The sequence below is a fragment of the Varroa jacobsoni genome, unplaced genomic scaffold (assembly GCF_002532875.2).
Source record: "Varroa jacobsoni isolate VJ856 unplaced genomic scaffold, vjacob_1.0 contig03994, whole genome shotgun sequence".
NCBI lineage: Eukaryota > Metazoa > Arthropoda > Arachnida > Mesostigmata > Varroidae > Varroa > Varroa jacobsoni.
Window position 1 is genome coordinate 15,794 of NW_019215140.1, and position 8,049 is coordinate 23,842.

At 42.2% G+C, this 8,049-nt stretch overlaps 2 long non-coding RNA genes across 2 annotated transcripts; both read left to right on the forward strand.

Annotated features, from left to right (window-relative positions):
- The first annotated feature begins 726 nt into the window (after positions 1 to 726).
- On the forward strand, positions 727 to 2,674 carry LOC111272958 (uncharacterized). Its single transcript, XR_002687803.2, has 2 exons — positions 727 to 2,091; positions 2,251 to 2,674. It is a non-coding gene; the product is annotated as an uncharacterized LOC111272958 (long non-coding RNA).
- A 607-nt stretch (positions 2,675 to 3,281) lies between these two features.
- Positions 3,282 to 7,616, forward strand: LOC111272959 (uncharacterized). The gene is made up of 2 exons (XR_002687804.2): positions 3,282 to 3,327; positions 6,425 to 7,616. It is a non-coding gene; the product is annotated as an uncharacterized LOC111272959 (long non-coding RNA).
- The last annotated feature ends 433 nt before the right edge of the window (positions 7,617 to 8,049 follow it).

Genomic DNA, 8,049 nt, shown 5'->3' on the forward strand with positions numbered 1-8,049 from the left:
TAATCCCTCATCCGACAACGGCGCCAGAAGCAGCGGTGCGACGAAAAGCTTTGAGCGGTAACATCAGGAGCCGTTTTCGAAAGCTCGCAAACGATTCCAACGACAACGAGCCCAAACGCTTAAACGTTAAACGCAACGGGTGGCTAGCGAGCAACAATTGTGGAACCTCATAGACAAATTGTTTATTAGCTCCGTCGGTGGTTATATTACCGATTGGACTCCGGTCACGGAGTTAGTGTATAACAGTTACGGATTGAGCAACCACTCAGATTTGAGACATCAAATGAGCTTCTTTGGTTGCTATGGCTTCTTAGCCATAGCAACCAAAAACAACAGTGACAGCGAAAACAAATTGTTTTATTGAGTTTCGACATAACAAAAATACTAGATAAAGATCAACCTATGGCACGACATTGGTACGAACTAAAAATTACATGTTACGACAATAATGTAATAGTATCACATCGTTTGCAGAAGTAAAGGAGCATTCTATCAAGGCCGTATGCTGCACTCATACTTTAAATGATAGAACACTATGTGCACTATATGTGAAAGTCCCTTGAATTGTCACGCGCAAAAAACTGTCAACAATAAAAGCCGAGGCAACAATGGTAACGAAAGATCTTTGCTTGCGGTTAATTGGATTTTATCATTCCTTGTATTTTACTACTAGGGTAAGTGTTGAGATGTAATTTTAGGTATTTATCGAAAATGTAAACACTTCAAACCGTTGGTCTATCTGTCTCATATAATCATCTTGTTTTCTGCAGCACAATTTATGTGTTATTTGAATCTCTTCAACGAGCCGAACGAATGGAAATTCAATACGGAAACCCGATTTAGTATCTCGTACCCTAGGTAGCAAGAACGATGCCTGACAGACATGTGACTGAAGTAAATGACGGTCGATATATAGTCATTTCTATTCATTGCTGCTCCATTAATTGCAAAGACGATGCCGACAGAAATTAGGTACAAACCGAGTGTACATAGCCGCTATCTAGTTAGGCTTACTATGTTCTACGTAAGACACAAAGAGCCTTCTCCACAGTTCGATCAACAAACGTCTAACCGAACGCTTTTTTTTTCCAAAAACCAAGTAGTCAATACCCGACCTTGCAAGGGATAACAGGACCAGGTGAGTGGCGGATGGAACACTGCGACCTTAATGCGGTGACACTGCTCCTGCTGATACTAGATCGGATAGATTCGCACTACACTCGGTCTGGCGAGGGCCGTTCAGCACAAACAACGGCAAGGACATTTGGAACACTTACTGTGCTTAACGCTACGCCGTTCGTTGAAATTTACTCTGGGAAGGTGCCTTGGGACACGCGCCGCTGAGTTCGAAGCAACGAAATGCTTAGGATTAGATTTACCTCTAGCCAGGCCACTACTATAAAGCTTGACACAACCTACCGAGAGAAGCAATATATGATGCTGCGCAATCTGTCCTCGAACAGACTCTGTTCAAACGTTGATAGTCTATAGTTTTCAACATCTGCCGTTAGTAAACCTGTTGCCCTCGATCAAGAGCCCTTTACAAAGAGAACCAGACAATAAGACCTGTCAGCTGCTGATACACAACGTCAATACTTGCCCCAGAGAGAACATCATGAGTAGCAATGCAATCTGGAAACCCGGATTGCAGAACACTAACCCGTAGTCCAGCGGTGGCAGTCGATCACTGTTGAGAAGAAGATTGCTATTGCTAAGCTAGCATCCGGATCACGAATACTGGTCAATAAGGAACAATTGAAAGCTTGGCGGGATTTCGTAAACTGGACAAGGAGAGAGAGAAAGAGGGAGAGAGGGAAAAAAGTTAACAGCACTGCTTTTCTACAGTCATTACGCATTCTTGCCAAAAATCCATCGTATCTGGTGGCCACTAGCAACAACATAGTGTTAACTGGCCATCATTACATTCATGTTACCCAAACTTATATTAATTTAAAAAAAAAACAAGATCAACAACAGCAATTATACTCTAACAGCGGAGTAATTGGTAAGCGGATTCGGAGACAGGGTGCTTCATGTCGACGGCCGGTACACGAACTATTAAGGTCTGCGAGCTACGGCTTCCTGTCAGCGGTACGTAAACAATAAAAACAACGTTAAAATTAGGATTATTTCAATTTGTATCGGTTCCTTACGTTGTTATATTGCAATTGTCGCCTACATGATAATATCTTCTTGTTATTGGAACAACGGCAATAGTTAAAGCGCATTTGTGTTTCGTTATTAAGACAGATATTTTACTGATGTCGTGGTCGTCTGCTCGAGCGTCCCTGTTGTTTTGCAAAGGTCTGTCTGCTCTGCAATGAATGTTAGCTAGCCCACGTGACGCGGATTATTCGTATCATCAATATCCTGTGCGCAAATTTACGTAGACAGCTTTGCAGTTCTACACGTCGAATGCAGGTTCTACAAGGCAAACCGTTCCTTAGCATCGTGCAAATTGACCCAATGGCATATTTGTTTTGCAATGCACCGACAAAATGACTGTGACAACACTCGTAGCCTTGTCTACAGGGATATTTCGATAGAAGAGAGTTTTCGAAATATAACACAGAAGGGTTATTTGAAATACCAGTTTTCATTGAGACATGTATAAGTGATTGTGAATCGATTTGGTAGGGATAGTAAATATTTACACGTATTAATGAAAGATTCAGCCTTTATCTCATTATTTTAGACTACCATTATCTGGGTACACACGACCCATTCAGAAATTTTCTTATGATACTTACTGTCAGCCAGTCGCTGGTCGGACGCTCTCATCGCCTGTTACACAGATAGCTGCTACCAAAATCGCCCCTACGTGAAAGAGGTCACATATACAACCAATGGTTACGCTAACTTCTGCATAATTTTAAATTTAATTGAAACAAAAAAAAGACACTGATTCGCACGAATCGTACGATCTTTTTATAGACATAAACAAATTTGAGACAAACTCACGCAGATTAGACTGAGACGCGGCTCAGTATCTTTAGCATCACTATACACATATAACACACAAACACCTAAATAAGCGTTGCAACGTAAAAATCGTTTGGGAACCCTCTGAAAGGTTCCGTGAATGCTGTCCACCGTCTTTATTCGTCTCTACGTGTTGATACCGAATCGTCTCACTCGAGCTACGTCAGATAGACGTTATTCCACGAAAAAAATGTTTCTCTCAATTGATGGATTCTTTTATTGTCACACCATAAGATGTATAAATACGCTATTCCTGTAAGAAGAAAAATGACAACGAGTATCCAAACGTGTGATAGATTCCGGCCATCGATTCAAATGACACCAGTACGTACTCCGAAAAAACAGGTGATTTTTAGCTTAGATTATTGGCTTGCATATCTGTTATATTTTGTTATAGCAGATTTACTCTTTTATTACTACACTCATTAATAATTTGCTTTCGAGTCAAAAATCGAGAACGGTATTTTCCCCTACGGAGGGCAATAGTTGCGAACTTCTGAAGTAAACGCATTCTGCTCGATTGAGCGACTTCAATGGCGTAATGTTTGACCATCTGCTTCACATCCTAAAGGTGTGTTGAACCGTAAGCAGCGCATCATTAACATAATACGCTAGCCGCACCTTTATTATATAAAACACTGGTGTCTCAGATTGTCCTACAGAGACAAATTTCAATCCTATTTGCATGTACACGAACCATATAGGTATGGCCGGTTGTCTATCACCTTCTGAGATTCGCCTTCATCCACAACACTGTGTTTTGATTATGGATACCATAATGAGCTTAAAGTGTGCTTCTTCGAACCTCAAGGGCGGTATTGTGTAAGTGTTGATACACTGCCAGCAGTATTCGATAATTACGTCAACATACGTGTATGGGGGGTGTGCTACCAATCGTTTCGGTTCAATGGGTCAGTTATACGCCTACACACGTACATATCGTACGTGTGTAGACGTATTCGACATACGTATCGACAGTGCTTGCGTCGTACACTCTACACGACAGTGGCGTAACGTCTATAAATGGTTTTCACCATGATCGTTAGACGGATGAACTTCTCTGAGTGCTCGTAAAAAATAATGAACAACAATTTTATGGTTCCCCCTTACATTGTTATATTTAACACAAAAAGAAAAATCCTTGCCAATCATTTTTTTATATTGCTAAACAAATTTTTATAATAACACCAAGTAGATTTCTAAAGACAAACTTTTTCAAATGATTCGAAATGGATTGTCACGGTCTACCTATATATATATATATATATCAAAGAACCCACACAGTTGACGGATGCGAATAAATGTAGGTGATACAGCCGCTATCGAGCTTACTCGTATTCGTCCTAGTGATGAATGAGGCGGTTACAAAGCTAGTATCATAGATTAGTGTGCCTTAAGCCAAATAGTCGAATAAATTTTTTTTACAAGGAAAATTTTTACAAAAGCTTCTCAAAAACATTTTTACAAAAAGCATTTCTACACTGAAATAAAATTGTGCGTAGATCACAAATCTGTTGGCATGTCACCCTTCTAAAGTAGCAAGCGATGGCGAGACGCCAAAAAACGAAAAAGTAGGTTGAGCCCACTACAAAGGTGCAGGCATGAACGGTACGACGGATATAGACTTGCACACAAGATTAACGACTACAATCTGAAATATCAGATCATTAAAGGTTTCACGAGGATAGAAATAATTTCTTCTACGAGAGGGAAATGCCGAGGAAAGTATGCGGATGTAGGCTGCACGGCTCCCCATGCGGGTGCCTTATAGGTTCTGTGATAGTATCTAAAATGATTCAGAGTCGAAAGCTCTGAGGCACTATTAACCATGGATAAGTGTTTAAAAACAGTAGCGGACCGAGTTGTTGTGCCGTCCGGAATGCTGTCCAGGACAAAATTTAACAGGCAACGCTTTCTTTTGCCATTTGACACTCATTTATTTAACCTGTGCGATCAACATTCTACAGACACTGGTTATCGGTGTGTCGCTTTAATGTCTTTTCCGAGGATTCGTGAGCGACAGAGGAAGACCAGACCGGATCAGAACGTGTGCTATCGATCATCAAACGACCAATTGTGAGCTTAACTGACCAATGGCTTCTGACTGACCGTCGCCTGGCCACGAGATTGAACACTGACTCAACTCGTTTCTCGTGTGCTGGGCGATACGTAAAAAAAATGACGCCCGATGTTTTATTGCTGTTTCGCGCCGTACTTTTTTTTTCTCGTTCTGAATCATAATGCTGCAACTATCAGCCGCCAGTATCACCATCACGGCCACTACTACTTCTATGTTTCTAAAGAACAAACGCGTCCTGCCATGAACTCCACAGGGATCACACTAACAGTAAAAGAAACTATCGCGATGGTACGGATCGTTCGTACGGCTCTTCCGGCTTCCGGTGCCAACCGCTAGCACAGCTACCGTCGTTGCCGGGACAGGCACCGTCAACGACTTAGTTACAAGTATGTGATTTTGAACGCTGGCTGCTGCTGCCTATGTGGTTAACTCAAGCTCTCATCCACAAAAATAACGTACAGTTCGCCATCATCACGTAGCTGGAGGCATTGAAGGTGGAAAATATACGTACGTACACACGAAGAATGTCCACGGGCGACAAAAAAAAAGATAATAAAAAAAAACTCCACGATAGGCAGGCCAGTCCCGGTCAACAAGAGTGTAGCTTGACCGCCACAGACTGACACAGCTCCATATGAACGTGGCCACCATCAAGAAAATGTCACAATTACACCATCATATAAGATAGTGCAGTCCGGTGCCGATACCATTCTGTATGAAGCTAGACCGACCATGCCATGCCACTGGTGGATAGCATGCTGGCCATCTTTTTCCCTTCCTTCTATGCTATGCGACACGTGCATGAAGTCCTTTTGCCCGCCGCCAACCGGTAGCTACGATGTAGTAGCAAGACGAGCCGCACATCTTGTCCTCATTCCAGCGTACACAATGTGCACGAACGGTGGAAAAATGCACAACAACAGTATTAATAATATAGTGCAAAGCTACACTGTTCACGAAACGTCTTTATACTTTGATAGCATGGAAAGGCAACATATACCAACCATCACAATCATTAAATAACTTTTTCGTTTACATCTGCCGCGTTGTATGTGTCGTTGGTGTAACCGATATAAATTATATCCTAAGCGCGGTGAGCACAAAAAGCTCAGAAACTTGGTAGATACAGACTTAACATAACAACAATATACCAGCTCAACGAAGCTGACGGAATTTATCCGAGACAACAACAGCTGAATAACAACCGTTGTTACTGCTGCTGCTCCAGCAACATGGAAGTCAATAGCGACCTAATATAGCATGCGGCCTTTTCCTTTTTCGTTTAAACACGGGCATAGATTGCCCTCACCGGACTAGGCCATTGTTAACTGCTTTTGGTTGTTGTTATGATTGCTTTGGCAGTGGCGGATGAAGCAGTGCATGAACGACGGACGGACCCGTTGCTACTCGTTTCTCGACGCCTCCGCTTCCTTTTGCGCACGTGGGACAGAACTGATCAAGTCTGAAGCTACGATTAACCTTTGTTGTTGTTGTTGTGTCAGCGTAACTGAGCGGCGTCAGGCCCGCTGTTGCTCTTAATTGAAACCGTTGTTATCCTGCATTCTGCTACGTCTTAAAATTAGAGGAGAAAAACATACGGCGATTGCTGTCCAGCTCAGATCTACACACAAAAACTATCGAAGACGACTCCAGAAAAGTTTGACCGTTCCCATGTGACCACAGGCTACGCGGCGGCGACGCTACACTAACGGCGATCAGATAAGTGACAATGTCAATTATAAGAGCAACAGCCTTAGCAAAAAAAAAAAGTAACGGCGATAATAACAACGGCGCGATCTGTTGACATCTAGAGCAGAAAAGTATATGGTTAGAAGCACGCACGCATTGTCGGAACTATGTCACATTGGTGTGTCTACGACAATGTACTGAGCGATGTTAATACTATGCTCAGCACCACCCACTGGACAGAGCAGAACGCGCAGCTCGACCACGGCCATCGTGTCGTGTAGGGGTGAGGAAAGAAAACATGCCAATGGTAAGCAGCGCCGATCTGGAATCCATTGTATGTGTATGTATATATGTATGTATGTTTGTGTATATATCGATGTATGTATATGTATACACGTATGTATGTGTATGTATACATGTATGTACGTTTGTGCATTTATATATGAATACAGAGCGTAAGTTTACATACGTGAAATAGTGTTGTTGGAAAATAATTTGCGTACGCACCAAAATATGGTGTCAAAAAGGGTGAGGACAAAAAGATTTAAACGAAAACTAGTGAAGACTAGCTCCGACGTTCATGATAGGGTTCTTTTCGTCTTTTGTTTCGTGGATATCATGTAAGTTTTGGTCCCGAATCGAAAACAAGTCACCCGATGGCAGTTGTTTGTATGACGTCGATGTCTGTTAACATGCATTAGCTAATCTGCTCACAAATGTACGTTGCATGTCCGCGTATAATGAAAAGACCAAGATTGAAAAAAACCCCTCAACCTCCGGTAATCACGTGAGGGCACGTATAAAGGTCCGAGTTAGACGCAGCAGATTTCCACTTTAACACAAATAAATATCACGTAAAAACATATTGTCTTCGTAGATTTAACGACGACGCGTAAAAAGTAGTCTAGCGGGTCGCGTGTGGCTGGTGAGTCTATAAAGAACTCTGGCTCATCCCGCGGTACAAGAGTGAAGTTAGTCACTAAATTGACAAACCAGTGCCATACCACGACACAAGCCGTGCGTCAGAAACGGCAAATGCACTAAAGCGGGAGAATAGAGAACCATCTGTGGTAGATAAAAATGCATGCTCCAAAGCAAAACAATTTCCCTATGAACACAAACAAGATTCTTTCAGTTCTCATCAGTAAAGTACACGCTTAGTAAGTAGTAGTAGAGTAGCAGTTCCTACTTCACTGTGCAAGTGTGTGTGACCTTCAAAAAAAGGGTGACACAACAAGACTTTCGAGTTGGTCACGGGCAAAGTATTTTTACCGTGACTCCAAGCTTCAAAATCCTTT